The sequence below is a fragment of the Gossypium arboreum genome, chromosome 12 (genome assembly GCF_025698485.1).
Source record: "Gossypium arboreum isolate Shixiya-1 chromosome 12, ASM2569848v2, whole genome shotgun sequence".
NCBI lineage: Eukaryota > Viridiplantae > Streptophyta > Magnoliopsida > Malvales > Malvaceae > Gossypium > Gossypium arboreum.
This window is the reverse complement of record NC_069081.1, coordinates 90436713-90452236: the sequence shown is the minus strand read 5'-3', so window position 1 is coordinate 90452236 and position 15524 is coordinate 90436713. Positions and strand designations below refer to the sequence as shown.

At 28.7% G+C, this 15524-nt stretch overlaps 1 long non-coding RNA gene across 2 annotated transcripts; it reads left to right on the top strand.

Moving 5' to 3' along the window:
• Positions 1 to 758: 758 nt before the first annotated feature.
• LOC108477112 (uncharacterized) lies at positions 759 to 3992 on the top strand. 2 transcript variants are annotated; one of them, XR_001870193.2, is made up of 4 exons: positions 767 to 1043; positions 1338 to 1391; positions 1569 to 1682; positions 3377 to 3992. It is a non-coding gene; the product is annotated as an uncharacterized LOC108477112 (long non-coding RNA). The 2 variants fall into 2 exon arrangements; XR_001870190.2 differs by having other exon boundaries at positions 759 to 1244; positions 1338 to 1682.
• The last annotated feature ends 11532 nt before the right edge of the window (positions 3993 to 15524 follow it).

Genomic DNA, 15524 nt, shown 5'->3' with positions numbered 1-15524 from the left:
TGGTGTTTAGTATTGTTGTCAAAAAGTATTTTGAGAAATAAAATGTTTACGTTATTATCAAGTAACAAATATATATTTAAATAATATTTAAATTAGTTAATATTATTATATTTTAGTAAAAATATAAAAAATTATTATAATTTCTTGTTAATATTTTAATATATAATATATAAATTTTAAATATTTTTAATAATAAATATTAATTATTTATAAAGTTTAATTAAAATATATAAACTATATTTTAAATATTTAAACATAACTATTAAATATTTGTAATTAATATTTTAAAAATATTTTTTATTTTAATTAATAATTTTAACATATTTGTAATTAAGTACTAAGAAAAAAAGAGGAAGTACTATATTATAAGAGGGTGAAAAAGTAATTAAGTACTAAAAGTATTTTGGAAGAGAAAAAGTTAAAAATTTTAGCTTCTTCTTTTCAGGATTTGAAAAGTTAAAAATTTCAGCCAAAAACAACTTGTTCTGCACAGTTTTTTTTCTAAAAATGATTTTAGAGTCCGAAATACTTTTGAAAAATAATGCAGAACTGACCCTTATTCCACTCAATCAAATAACTGTTTATATTGAACCCATTGAATCTTATTCCTTTTAATTAAATAGCTGTTTGTATTGGACCCATTGAATAAAATTGTAATCACATAGTTATTATATCAAACCAAATATGATCTAACATTGTCAAATAGACAATAAATAATTATATATCAGTTAGCACGAATATTAAGTATAAATATCTAAGTATGAGGATATTTTTCACTCTCTTTATTTCTACCATCTTCAACTTACTTTCAAAATTTAAATATGTTTTTTTTTTTAGATTTAAACATCTAACACCCTGTTTGATTTAATATAATAGCATAGCCATTACAATTCAATTCCATATGCCCACCATAAATCCTTGTTTGGTTGAATGAAAGGTCTATTACGATGTTGCTGTTTAGTTTTCTATTCTCACTAACCACTCAATAATGGCTGAATTCAGCCTTTTTTTGCCTCACCCTCTTAATTGCCATTCAGAGCACGGTAGGAATGCTGAAAGATTATTTTTTTTCATTTTTGCCCTCATTGTTTCGTCATCATCTCCTTTCTGCAGTTTCAACTACAGCCTCAATGTTCACTATTCTCTCCATTTACAAAGCCCTAAACACCACCATTGTCCCTCACCAACTGTCTGCAATTCTTTTACTTTGTTTTTCATTTTCTTCGTTCCTAAAGTTTAGTTTAGTAAGAAGAAAGCATTACCTCTTTTTCTTCTTTGTTTGAATTTTGTTTATTTTTCATGCTTTAATTTTGGTTTTTTATCTTTGATCTAAGCAGGACCAAACAGCTTACATTCCCAAATCCGAGCTAGGGCCTGAAAACCTTGAAAAGGTTAGAAAAAGAAAATCAAATAAATCAAAAGCCCTCTGGCCTCAGTACCGCCGAAACCTGTTAATAGCCTGCTTCCCCTAAATATTTAGACCGTGGAACAACAAAGATAATTCATTAGCTTAATCAAATTGGGTATTTCTTATGTCAACCTAAAATGAAGGTAAAAGTTGTGTGCAGGTAGCTGTATGACTACGTCTGATACGATCTCAAAAAATAGTTTTCCTTTCTTCATTGCCTGGTCCTCCCCACATAAAAAAGCGCCGCAAATTGACTTGGCACGAGCGCTACTTGGTACTTTTCTTTTCCAATTTCTCTTCCGCAGTAAGAGTTTTTTTTGCTTAATGATTTCTGGGCTTTAATAATGAATGCTGTTAGATTCTGGGTTTCACCCCTTCCTTTATATAATTATATTTTTGGATGGTTTATGTGATGGAGAAGCTATATTAGTACTGGATTGTAGTTTAGATATTACTTCCAGTTTAAAGAGCATGGCTTTTTCATTTCTCCGTCATAGTAAAACATTATAGTGAGCTTGGTTAGTTTTTTTTTTTTTTTTTTGCGTCGTTGCTATTGCTGTAAGCAAAACATTTTAGAATTCTGAAGCCTTTTTTTGGAAGAAAAAAATGCATGGTTTTTTTTACTTTCAATCAAGAACGTATGTTTGGAAGTACTTTACGTTTGAACTATTAGCAATTTCTACTCAAATATGATGATTTTGCCACTTCCTTTCTATAATACATTTTTTTGCTTTTGTTCCATTTAATTAATTTTAAAGAAGCATAATGGAAATTTGAAATCTCACAGATGCTAGCTGGTGATCAGGGTGGAAATTAGATCATTGGGATATTGAAATGATCAAATGACTTTTATGTACTGTTCTGCTTACTTGATGGTTAACTTAACCACTTGAATGTCAAATAATGCTCAAGAGCCTATTATTTGCCCATGCATTAGGGAACAAGAGGCATTTATTTTTAGTATATAATTAGTAAAACCCTGTCATCCTTCATTAGGTCTTGAAGGAGGCCTCTAGGCTTTATGCTGCAAGTTGGGTAAGGGATATTGGTCCTGATCTTAGACCAAAAGATTATAAGAAGGATGATGGTACTGAAGGTAAATCCAATGGAGATAAGAGTAGGAGTACAGAGATAGAACCTTCGACCCTGTAGGATGTTGGTGAGGAACTTTACTTTGTGGTTTCTTATCTTGAAATGTTCTGATGTATAAGTTGTCTGTAATGAATCAAGAAGTATATAGCATGACTTGCAAAATATGCGGCATATTATATGTGCAATAAACAGTTAGATTCGTGCTTGAGACATCTTATGGAGGTCAAGGAACAAAGTCTCGTAATGCTTGAGTTCAGTTAGGTTTTCATTTCAATCTCCTTTTTTAGTAGAACTTGTCTGGAGGTAGCATGGAATTTATTCTTTGATTTCTTTTTCCCCTTGCTGCTCAGTGTCATCTGTGATTGCATTTTGTTTTATTATGTTGTTGGCACCTGTGTTCAAGTCTTATATTTTTCGCTTCCATTGGCATATTTTTGGTGAATCCCTTCTTCACCAGGCCAAGGTTCAGTTATTAAGGAAGATATTAAATTACTGTTTATCTCCTAGCAGTCTTAATTATCTGGGTTTCATTTTCTAGAGCCATTACTGTGACTATCATACGGTTATGCTACCTAGGTACCTTTTTTTCTTCTTTTTGATATCACTCTGAAGAATGATAGCATGATGTGCCATCTGCCAACATTCTATTTTCTGAACATCTTAATATATTTCTTTAATTGATCTTAGAAAGAAAATTTTTAACTCATTATAATTTTCTACTTATTTTGTCATCATTTACCTTGTTGGTACAGCTTCTCTTTTTCAACTAAAATTTTTTAGGCCAAATTGCTCTCCTCTCACCCTTTTTTCTCTCTTATTTTCCTGGTATTATAGTTTATCTTGTTGAATTTTACTTTGTTTTGATGTTGTCTATAGATATGATTTAATAGCGATTGCTGCAAGAGGAGGGATGGAGACTTTGAGGCCTGCTTTACAGAGGTTCAGGGATGACAAGGGCTTCTGCATATAGAGATGCTCTTGAGAGTTTCATAGAAGGATATCAAGAAGGTATCCAGCAGATCAGGGAGAAAAAGGAATATTCTTCTAATGCACAGCAAGAAGGCAATACTGATAAAAATTCAACTTGATGGCTGATCAGTGCATAATCGGAGATGCATGTGAGTACTTCTCCAGTATACCTATTGTAGATACAAGTTTAGAGATTTAGTGGAGCTGGGTTGGCATGAAATCACAAGAATGGTACACGTCCTAAGCATTTTCCTGTATTGAGAAAGTGACCTTTAGAAACTACAAATATAATGGGAATCTCCATTGACAGTGGTGATGCACTTTCCTTGTCATTTCATGTTTATTAGTTTTTGTTGTAGTCTAGTATTCAACGTGCTTGAGCATGGGGAAATGTAAAAGAACCTTAATGCTTTATGTCTTTGTTTAGTGCAACTGAAGAATTACTTAGATATCTGCTGCCAGCTGCCAGCTGCTTAATGGAGGCAGTTTGCATATAATACATGATTTGCGCTTTTGCATTAAAGACCAATATTGAATATGCTGCTCTTACATTGAAGAAACCAAAAAACATGATTGACTGTAAAAGAAAAGATTGTTGTAGTCTAGGGGTTCTTTTAACTTTTCAGATCATTCGACTGCAATTAGTTAGTTATTATTGTTTTTTCACCCAAAAAAAAAAAAGATTGTTGTAGTCTTAAGTCGTATTAATTGAAGTAAAATTTGACAGCTATTTTTTTCTTTTTCATTCTGCTTTTTCCCTTCTGGTTTTAGCATTTATTCAATCTAGCTAAAGCATTAAAGAATGGAAGCCTAAGAAAATGCACCATTAGCATTTATTCTTTTTCGTGAGTTTTGATTTTTTTTTTTTATTTCACATATGAAAAAACTAATGTTACATGTAAAATTTGAAGGCATTTATCTTACCAAACATTGCTATAAATAATTAATTTATTAAAGATTATATTTTATAATTAATTGTTATTATTATGCTATTATAAAGGATAAAATAAAATATAAAAATTTTACCTTCTATTAAAATAAAATGTTATTAGAGGATGTAAAATCCATTTTTATATTCATGATTGTGACTTGTTTGTAAGAGAAGAGGTGAGAGGCTAGATTGAAGCAAATATATTTGGCATTGAAATATTCTTAATAATAATATTATATTAATAATGTTATTAAATTATATAATAATAATTATGTTAAAATATGACTAAATTTATTTATTAAATTATATTTAATAATAATTTTATTAAAATTTAATGACAATAACAATAATCATTTAGCTAACAAAAATTCTGTTAAAAAGGTAATTTGGTCATTTAAACATTTTTTCTTATGCTATTACAACCTTTATTCTATTCAACCAAACACAATAATACTATTATAATTCTATTTCATTCCATTGAACCAAACAATTAAAATACTGATTACTGATTCTATTTCATTATATCTCTATTCTATTATAACACTATTCCATTTACTCCAACCAAACACGGCCTAAATGTATTTGAAGTACAAAATTTAACATTTAAGGAGGCAAGTCCCTCACCATAAAAATTGTTTGTTTAGTCCTCTCTAAAATAATATAAATAATGATAAAAAATTATGTTTTAACCTCTTAAAATTTTATACATAAATTTTTACCTCCTCTAAAATTTTTTATAGATTCGCCTTAGTGCTTATAAACTCACGATGACACATATTTTAGGCCTAGTTGAAGAATTAACCACCTCCAAACTCAATTTGCAACTAAACAAAATAATATATATATATTACTTTTGAAGTATGCTTAATCATAGCTATAGTATAATTTATACATAACATATTTTTAAATATAAAATAATTAAACATTAATATTAATAATTATATTATAAATAAAGTAAACATATAAAAGATAATATTGTTAATTTATATAATAATCAAATAATAAAAACGATTTATTAAAAAGCTCTAAACGAATAAACGAGTTATTAGTGGAAAATTTTACTGATATTATTATGGGTAAATTACACTTAATGTCACTAAATTATTAATAAGTTTACACCGTGCCACTCTACTTTAAAAAGTTACAAAATGATCTTTGAACTATTTGAAAGTTTTCTATTTAAGTCAATTGGCTATTAAAATTGTTGATGTATGGTCTTCTATATTCATATCATTTGCACCAACCGAAAGCTGCCTTTCATATTCTCTTCCACAATTCAATGATCATTAATTTTTAAGATTTATTTAACCGAACCATTTGAATCAGTCAGATCAATGAACTGGTGACCTGACTGATTCAATCACTTATTCAATTCTGAAAAGCTTGTTTTAAACACAAAATGAGGTCATAATATTAGGGGGATGCGACTTGAGAAGTAAGCATTATACAATGAAAATATACTAATTTTGAAGCCAAAATAGTAAATGTTTTGGGCTTATTATATTAATAGAAAAATATTAATTTAAATTGTAATGTAATGAAAAAAATCAATATAATATAATACAAGTACATTAACTTATTAAACTTTTTTCTCTAAGATTCGATTTTTAAAGATATTTTTTGTACTAAACTAAGGGTGAAGTCAAAAAAATTTTAAGGAGGCAAGATTAAGTTATATAATTTTATTAGAGCTAAAATGCAATTTCACCATTGTATTAACTAATATACAAATAGTTTTCAAAATGACTGAATCAAAATTCTAACGTTTTTTGAAGGCTAAACTATAATTTTATCATATATTAACTTAAAATTTTATACAATTTGAGAACTAAAGTATCAATTTTCTATTTGAAAGAGAGGGCAGAGCCCCTCCATTCGCTGTTGAACTAAACCAACAAGGAATCTAAAACTAATTGAAACAAACGCCAAACACTTGGTGACCATATTTGAATGTCATGTTTTAATATTAGAGGCATTTGTTACAATAAAAAACACAAAAGATGGCTTGTCATGTGGCTCTCTTTAATACTTCTTAAACTTTCCCTTAATGTTTTTATTTTTTCTGATTTTTTTTTGTATATATCCACCTATTGAAAGGAAAAACTAATTTGAAAGGGTAAAACAAAAAAAATGTTGGAGAGTAGATAAAATTAAAAAAATATATCTTAGAATATTTTAAATTCATTTATTAATTTCGATAAGTCAAAATATGATAATTTCGTTTAACAAAGGAACTTAAAAATTAAATTGATTTATTAAAATTTACGAAAAGTTAAAGGTACAATTTAAATTATTTAACTAAAAGATCCCTCCATTTATTTGCCTCTCTTCTCACCTATGTTTCTATGTTTGTAAGGTCATTCCAAATATCAATTAATGCTTAATATTATCTATTTGGCATCAACAGTCGATTAGAGAATCGCATCACTTGACACAACAAGCAATTTGTTGAGACTAGATAACCTTGCAGGAAGGCTCTAGAGCAATTGAGTTGGGCCAATAAATGAGCCATTAAATAGACCAAAGTGCTAGCACACCGATATTGTCAAACAGAAAACAAATAATCACATATTAGTTTGTTTAAACGTTAAGTATAAATATTTAAGTACAGTTCTAGCCTTGGGTATTTTCACTCCATTTTTACCATCTTCAATTTGTTGATTTAAACAAATGAACATTTCGGGGTACACAATTTGATAATTTCAACGCTTATCAATGGTGAATATAAAGGTCAATGAGAGGCTTTAGTCTCCCCTCTAATAGAAAATTGTTTATTTAGTCTCCTCTAAAATAAAAGAATTATAACTTAATAAATGGTAAAATTATGTTTTGACTTCTCAAATAATTATAATTAAATTTTAACTTTTCTAAAAAATTTATAGATTCATCTTGACACTTATGAACTCACAATGACACTCATATTCTAAGCCTGGTTGAACAACCAATCACTTTTGAACTTACAACTAAATCACATCAAAAAATATATACGTTATTTTTAAGTATGCTTAATCATGACTATGGTATAATTTATATATAACATAATTTTTAGATATAAAAATTAAACGTAAATATGAAGAATTATATTATAAATAAAGTAAACATATAATAATAATATTATTAATTATTAAATTAAAATAATACTTAAATTATATATTTTATAATATTATCTTAACAAACTCGTAATAACAAGGATGAAGTAATGAAGATTTAGATTTTATACTTGAGTTTTATTTTGTATGAATAATTTGTGAAATTCTCTTTAAATTTTATTATAAATATATTTTATTTAAATTTAGTTTAATTATAAATTTGGTTGCAATAATTATTCTTAAATATTTGCAAACATTTTTTATTCAGAGAAGCTACGAAAATGATATGATTAAGAAATAAATATATAACCTTAAAAAATTTCACATGTGTAAAGCCATTATTAGTGGAAATCTTTACTGATATTATTATGGGTGAATTATTCAATGTCACTAAATTATAAGTAAGTTTACACTATGGTCACTCTACTTTAAAAAATTACAAAATGATCATTGAACTATTTAAAAGTTACTATTTAAGTCAGTGAGCTGTTAGAATTGTTGATGTATGGTCTTCTATACTTGTATCATTTGCACAAATTGAAATATCTCTTTTCCCTTATTTATCGCAGTTCAATAATAATTAATTTTCTAATCATTTATTTAATTTAACCAGTTGGACCAATGAATCGATTGTAACGCCTCAAATTTTTTTAATTTCGGCTTTTGTGAATTTTGACACAATTGGGTATCTACTTCAGTGGTTATTTGTTCTTGGTTTGTGTGAGAGGTCCTAAGTTCAAGCCAAGTTTTTGGCAAAATTTTGTTTTCTTCTAAATCAAAGCCTTATCTCTAGTTAGTAGGCTTTTAAGTAATTGTTTGTAAAAACAAATCAGAATAGACCTGTTGGTTTGGTGCTTAAGTAGAGTATTAGATGGTTAAAGGTTTTGTGTTCGAATCCCTGCGCGAGCAAGGGAGTTTATGTTGCTCTGTGGACTAAAAGAGTTTGGTTTTGCTGTAATACTGAAGTGGTTGAGATGAATGTATCTAGTGGGAGCAAAATAGGGGATTTGGGAGTTATCCAAGTATTTTCTTCTCTCCTGCCGAAAGTCTCTGCCAATTTTCATCTTCTTTCATTTTCTTTTTGTGTTCTGCCGAAAATTTTCCCCTTTCCCTATCGATTTCTCCCTTGTGATTTTAACCATCTCGGTTTTCTTTTCCTATTTTGTTTATCACGTCGTCTTCGCGTCTTACGAGTGTTGTTGGTAAGTTACCCTCTTCTTTTCTATTACGAATCTTTTGACGAATGAGTAGTGATGTTTTCATCTGTGGATTAATGGTGTAGGAGGAAGTTCGGATCAGTGAATTTCGTGGTTCTATATTTAACGGTGTTTATAGAGGGTCTTCTTCAGCGGTAAGTCTAATTAATATTGTTAAGGATTGTTGAAACTTTGTAAAATAGACTGCTAAATTAGTTCTGAATGTTCTTTGATAGGTTTCCAGGCCTATGGAGAGTTTCGACATCGAAAATGAACTAGGTGTGTACTCGATTGCACAGAAAACGAGGTTTTGGTGAAAGTCAAAAACCTCACTGTCGACGTCACACGGGCGTGTGGTCGCTCGTGGTAGGCCGTGTGCCTTAACACGGGGGTGTGTTCGACTAGGCCAGGCCGTGCGCACATGACACGGCCGTGTGATGGCTAGGCAGGCCGTGTGCGACACACGGGCTGGACTGATTTGGGTCGTGTGGGCCACACGGATGTGTGAGCCCATACGGGTAGTCCACACAGGCATGTGGAATTCTGGGACAGGCTGTGTGATCCACACGGGCGTGTGGGCCCACACAGGCTTGTCAACCCATTTTACCGAAATGACTTTTAAGGTTGCATGGATCGCCCAAGTCGACTGTGAACCCACTGTAGGGTCGATAAGCGTTATCTAGACCCCTAAATGTATGATCTAAATGTATGTGATGCATGAATAATAATGCATGATTACTGATTACTGAAAAATATATGTATACGCATGACTGATGGTTGCATGATAGTATGATATATTGTATGTATGCATTGCATTGGGTTGGGATGATGATATATGGAGGAAGTGTACTGAAAGACTTTTAAGCCTATTATCTGGCAATTCAGCTGCAATATATTGTTTTGTCCGCATTTGGTACTACCTGGAGTGTAGGGATGAGTGGATTAATTTAATCCCCACATGGAGTGTAGGGTTGGACGGATATGGTGTGTAGAGGCTAGTTGGGTAGAACTTTGTTACTGATTACTGTGTGCATGACTGTTACTGTAATGGGCTACGGCCCTAGTGCATAATTGATACCGGTACTGATACTGAAATGGGCTAAGCCCAACTGCCACTGATACTAAAAAGGGCTTAGGCCCAGACTGTGTATGAATGTATACTATTGTTTGATTTCTGTGGGATTACACATTGAGTTAACGTCAACTCACCCTCTTTGTTTAATGTGCACAGGTAATCCACAGACTTGACGGATCGGTTCAGCGGAAGACTCGACGGTGGCCAGTGTATTTTAAACTGTTTTAACTTCAACCTTGGTATTTTTAATTCTTAACTATTTTCTGGGTTAATCTTTGATGTGAGCTGGACTTTTGGACTGTTTGACTTTATGTTGGATTTTAAATTGTTTATGAGTTTTTAAACTGCAAAACTTAACTAACAAACGATTTTCTCTAAAATAAAAAAGGGTTTTTCCTACAATGAACGGATATACCAAAGTAACTCGATTTCCATAAATTAAAAGATTTCTTAAGCTTCCGCAACGAATTGAGTTTTAAGACAACCAATTAGTTAATAAGCAAATTTGGAATTAATAGGAGTAAACGAATGAAAACGATTTTATCGTAACAACTTACTATCATGTGGCACGTCTAGGTCGGGTTTGGGGTGTTACATCGATGGCCTGTCTAATTCGATCACTTATTCGGTTAGGAAAAAACTTGTTTTAAATTTAAAATGAGGTTATTATATTGGGGGGAATATAACTTGAGAAGTAAGCATTGTACGATGAAAATATATTAATTCTGAAATAAAAATAATAAATGTTTTAGACTTATCACATTGATGGAAAAAATATTAATTTAAATCGTAATGTAATGAAAATTTTCAATATGGTATACATTAACTTATGAAGCTTGTTTTTTTTTTTCTCTCTCTATAAGATTCGATTTTTTTTAAAGGTCATTTTGGTACAAAACAAAGGGCGAAATCAACAAAATTTTAAAGAGGGCGAGATTAAGTTAAATATTTTTATGAGAGTTAAAATGTAATTTCACTATTATATTGGCTTATATATTGATAGTTTTCAGAAAGGCTAAATCAAAATACTAGCATCTTTTTGAAGGCCAAACTATAATTTCATAATATATAAACTTAAGATTTTATACAAATCAGAGACTAAAGCATCAGGTTTTTATTTGAGGGGATTCCTCTAGTATTAAACCAATAAGGAATCTAAAACTAATTGAAACAAACACCAAACACTTGGTGGCCTTATTTGAATGTTACGGTTTAATATCAGAGGCATCTGTTACAATAAAAAGCACAAAAGATGACTTGTCACGTGGCCCTCTTTAATACTTCTTAAACTTCCCTTTAATTTTTTTTTGTATTTATCTACCTACCGAAAGGAAAAAAAAGCCAAAAAATATTGTTGGAGGGCGAATAAAATTAAAAAGGTTTACGTTATAATATTTTTAATTCATTTATTATTTTTACGATTAGTCAAAATATAATAATTTCATTTAACAAAGAAACTTAAAAATTAAATTGATTTATTAAAATTTACGAAACATTAAAAGTGCAATTTAAATCATTTAATCAAAAGACTCATTCCTTTCTTTACCTCTGTTTTTACCTATGTTTTTATGTCTGTAAGAAGGTCATTCCAAATATTAATTAATGTTTATTATTATTTATTTGGCACCAACCATTGATTAAAGAATCGCGTCACTTGACACAACAAGTAATTTGTTGAGACTCAATAACCTTGCAAGAAGGATCTAGAGCAATTGAGTTGGGCCAATAAACGATTCATTAAATAGACCGGATGACAGCACACCAATATTGTCAAATAGACAATAAATAATCACATATTAGTTTGTCTGAATGTTAGGTATAAGTATCTAAGTACGGGTCTCACCTTAGGCATTTTCACTCTCTTCATTTTTACCATCTTGAATTTGCTTTCAAATTTTATCCCCACCCTTTGTTGATTTAAACAATTGAAAATTTTAGAGTACAAAATTTGATATTTTCAACGCTTATCAAAGGATAATTTAAGGGACACTGAGGGGCTTTAGCCTCCCTCTAATAGAAAATTGTTTGTTTAGTCTCCTCTAAAAATAATAGAATTATAAATTAATATAATGATGAAATTGTACTTTGACCCTTTAAAATTGAGAAAATTTTTCTTTCTAATTCCTTTAAAATTGATGAAATTATAAATTAATAAATAATAAAATTATATTTTGACCTCTCAAATAATTATAAGTAAATTTTGACCCTCTAAAAAATTTATATATCCATTCGGACACTTATGAACTCACGATGACACTTAAGTTCTAGGTCCGGTTGAACAACCAATCACTTCAGGACTTACAACTAAATATTATCATAAAATATATGTTATTTTTGAAATATGCTTAATCACGACTATGATATAATTTATATATAACATATATTTTAGATATAAAATAAGTAAACATAAGTATGAAAGAATTATATTATAAATAAAGTAAACATGTAAACAATAATATTATTAATTATATAATAAGCTTACGAGCACACCCATAAATTTAAATGAATTAAACATGTCTTATTAATGTTGGATTCATTTGATAAATTAGTTCTAAAATCTTATCCATTTGACTTAATAAATAAACATGTGGCATGATATGTTTAATATATTTTCTAAACATGTTAAAGTGTTTATTTAAAAAAATTACATTATCTTAATTATAGATTATCTATTATGAATATTTGATATCAATTTTAGGAAAAAGATTTTTCCCAAATTTTTGAGATAAAGTAATGAACGTCTATAAACAAAATTAAATATTATGTAATTATTTTAAATAATATGTCACTTTTATTAAATTAAATATTACTTAAATTATATAATTTTATAATATTATCTTAACAAATATATTTTATATTTAAGTTTTATTTTGTATGAATAATATGTGAAATCATTTTTAAATTTTTATTGTAAATATATTTTATTTGATTTTAGTTTAAGTATAAATTGATTGTAATAATTACTCCTAAATATTTGCAAATATTTTTTTATTTAGAGAAATTACGAAATTGATATGATTAAGAAGTGAATATGTAACCTTAAATTATTAGTAAGTTTATATTATGGCTACTCTACTTTAAAAGTTACAAAATGATCATTGAACTATTTGAAAGTTTATATTTAGTCAGTGAGTTGTCAAAATTGTTGATGCATGGTCTTCTATATTTCCATCATCTATGCCAATCGAAAGCTCTCTTTTTCCTTCTTTATCGTAGTTCAATAATCATTAATTTTCTAATGATTTATTTAATCGGACCATTTGAACTAGTCGAATTGATGAATCAGTGGCCTGACTGATTCGATCACTTGTTCAGTTCTTAAAAATTTGTTTTAAACATAAAATGAAGTCATTATATTTGGAGGGAATACGACTTGAGAAGTAAGCATTGTATGATAAAAATATACTAATTCTCAAGCAAAAATAGTCAATATTTTGGACATATTATATCGATGGAAAAATATATTAATTTAAATTGTAATGTAATGAAAATTTTAATATAATATAATACAAATATGTTAACTTATTAAACTTGTTTTTTCTCTAAGATTCATTTTTTTAAAGATCACTTTGGTACTAAACTAAGGGCTAAGCCAAAAAATTATTAAGTGAGTAAGATTAAGTTATACATTTTATGAGAGTTAAAATGTAATTTCACCATTGTATTAACTTATATATGGATAGTTTTCTAAAAAGACTAAAATTAAAATTATATCATTTTTTGAAGGCCAAACTATAATTGCATTATATAGTAACTTAAGATTTTAAACAAATTAGGGACTAAAGCACCAATTTTCCATTTGAGGGGGGAAGGGCATGCGACTGCTTGCTCTCTCCTTCTCTCTTGGACTAAACCAATAAGGAATCAAAAACTAATTGAAACAGACACCGAACACTTGGTGGCCATATTCGAAAGTCACAGTTTAATATCAGAGGTATCTCTGTTACAATAAAAAGCACAAAATATGGTTTGTCACGTGACTGTATTTAACACTTTTCAAACTTTCATTTAATGTGTGTGTGTTTTTTTTTAATTTTTGTTATATTTATCCACCTATCTAAAGGAAAAACTAATATGAAAGGGTAAAGCCAAGAAATTTTTGTTGGAAGGTGGACAAAATTAAAAAAAAACAATTATGTTAGAATATTTTAAATCCATTTATTAAATTTTATGAAGAGTCAAAATACAATGCTTTCATTTAACAAATGAACTTAAAAATTATAAATTGATTTATTAAAATTTACTGAAAGCTAAAAGTGCAATTTAAATCATTTAACTAAAAGATCCGTTCATTTCTTTGCCTCTCTCTTCACCTGTGTTTCGATGTTTGTAAGAAGGTAATTCCAAATATCAATTAATGCTTGAATCACAAGACAAAAAGTAATTTGTCAAGACTTGATAACCTTGCAAGAAGGATCTAGAGCAATTGATTTGGGCCAATAAATGATCCATTAAATATTTCAGCATGCCAATACACCAATATTGTCGAATAAACAACAAATAATCACATATTGGTTCGTCCGAACATTAAATATAAATATTTAAGAATAGTTCTAACCTTGAACATTTTTCACTCTCTTCATTTTTACCATCTTGCATTTACTTTCAAAATCTATCTCCTCTATTTGTTAATTAAACATTTGAACATCTCGAAGTACAAAATTTGATATTTTCAACACTTATCAAGTGTGAATTTAAAGGGGAAGGGCTTTAGCCCTCTTTGTAATAGAAAATTGCTTGTTTAGTCTCCTCTAAATTAATACAGTAATAAAATTATATTTTAACCCTTTAAAACGGAAAAAAATTAGTTCCTTAAAAAATTGATGAAATTATCAATTAATAAATATAAAATTAAATTTTGACTTCTTAAAAATTATAATTAAATTTCGACTCCTCTAAAAAGTTTCTAAATTCGTCTCAACACTTATGAATTCACAATGACACTCAAATTCTAGACATAGTTGAACAACCAAACACCTCCGAACTCAATTTGCAACTAGACTACATTAAAAATATATATTTTATCTTTTAAGGGGGCGAGATTAAGTTATATATTTTTATGAGAGCTAAAATGCAATTTCATTATTGTATTGACCTGTATATTGATAGTTTTCAAAAGAACTGAATCAAAATTCTAGCATTTTTAGAAGGCCAAACTATAATTTTATTATATATAAACTTGAGATTTTATACAATTTGAGGACTAAAGCAATATTTTCTATTTGAGAGAGGGGGTGGGGCCCTTTCTTTCGCTATCGTACTAAACTAACAAGGAATCTAAAACTAATTGAAACAAACACCAAATACTTGGTGTGCATCTTTGAATGTCATGGTTTAATATAAGAGACATCTGTTATAATAAAAAGCACAAAAGATGGGTTGTCACATGGCTCTCTTTCATACTTCTCAAACTTTCCTTTATTTTTTTTTCTAATTTTTATTTATTTATCCACCTACAGAAAGGAAAAACTAATATGGAAGGGTAAAGTCAAATTTTTTTGTTGGAAGGCGGATAAAATTAAAAAATCTTATGTTAGAATATTTTAAATTAATTTATTAATATTTTTAGGAGTCAAAATACAATCATTTCATTTAACAAAGGAATTTAAAAAATAAAATTGATTTATTAAATTTTACGGGGAGTAAAAGTGCAATTTAAATCATTTAACCAAAAGATCCATTCCTTTCTTTGCCTCTCTTCTCACCTGTATTTCTATGTTTGTAAGAAGCTCATTCCATATTTCAATTAATGCTTACTATTATA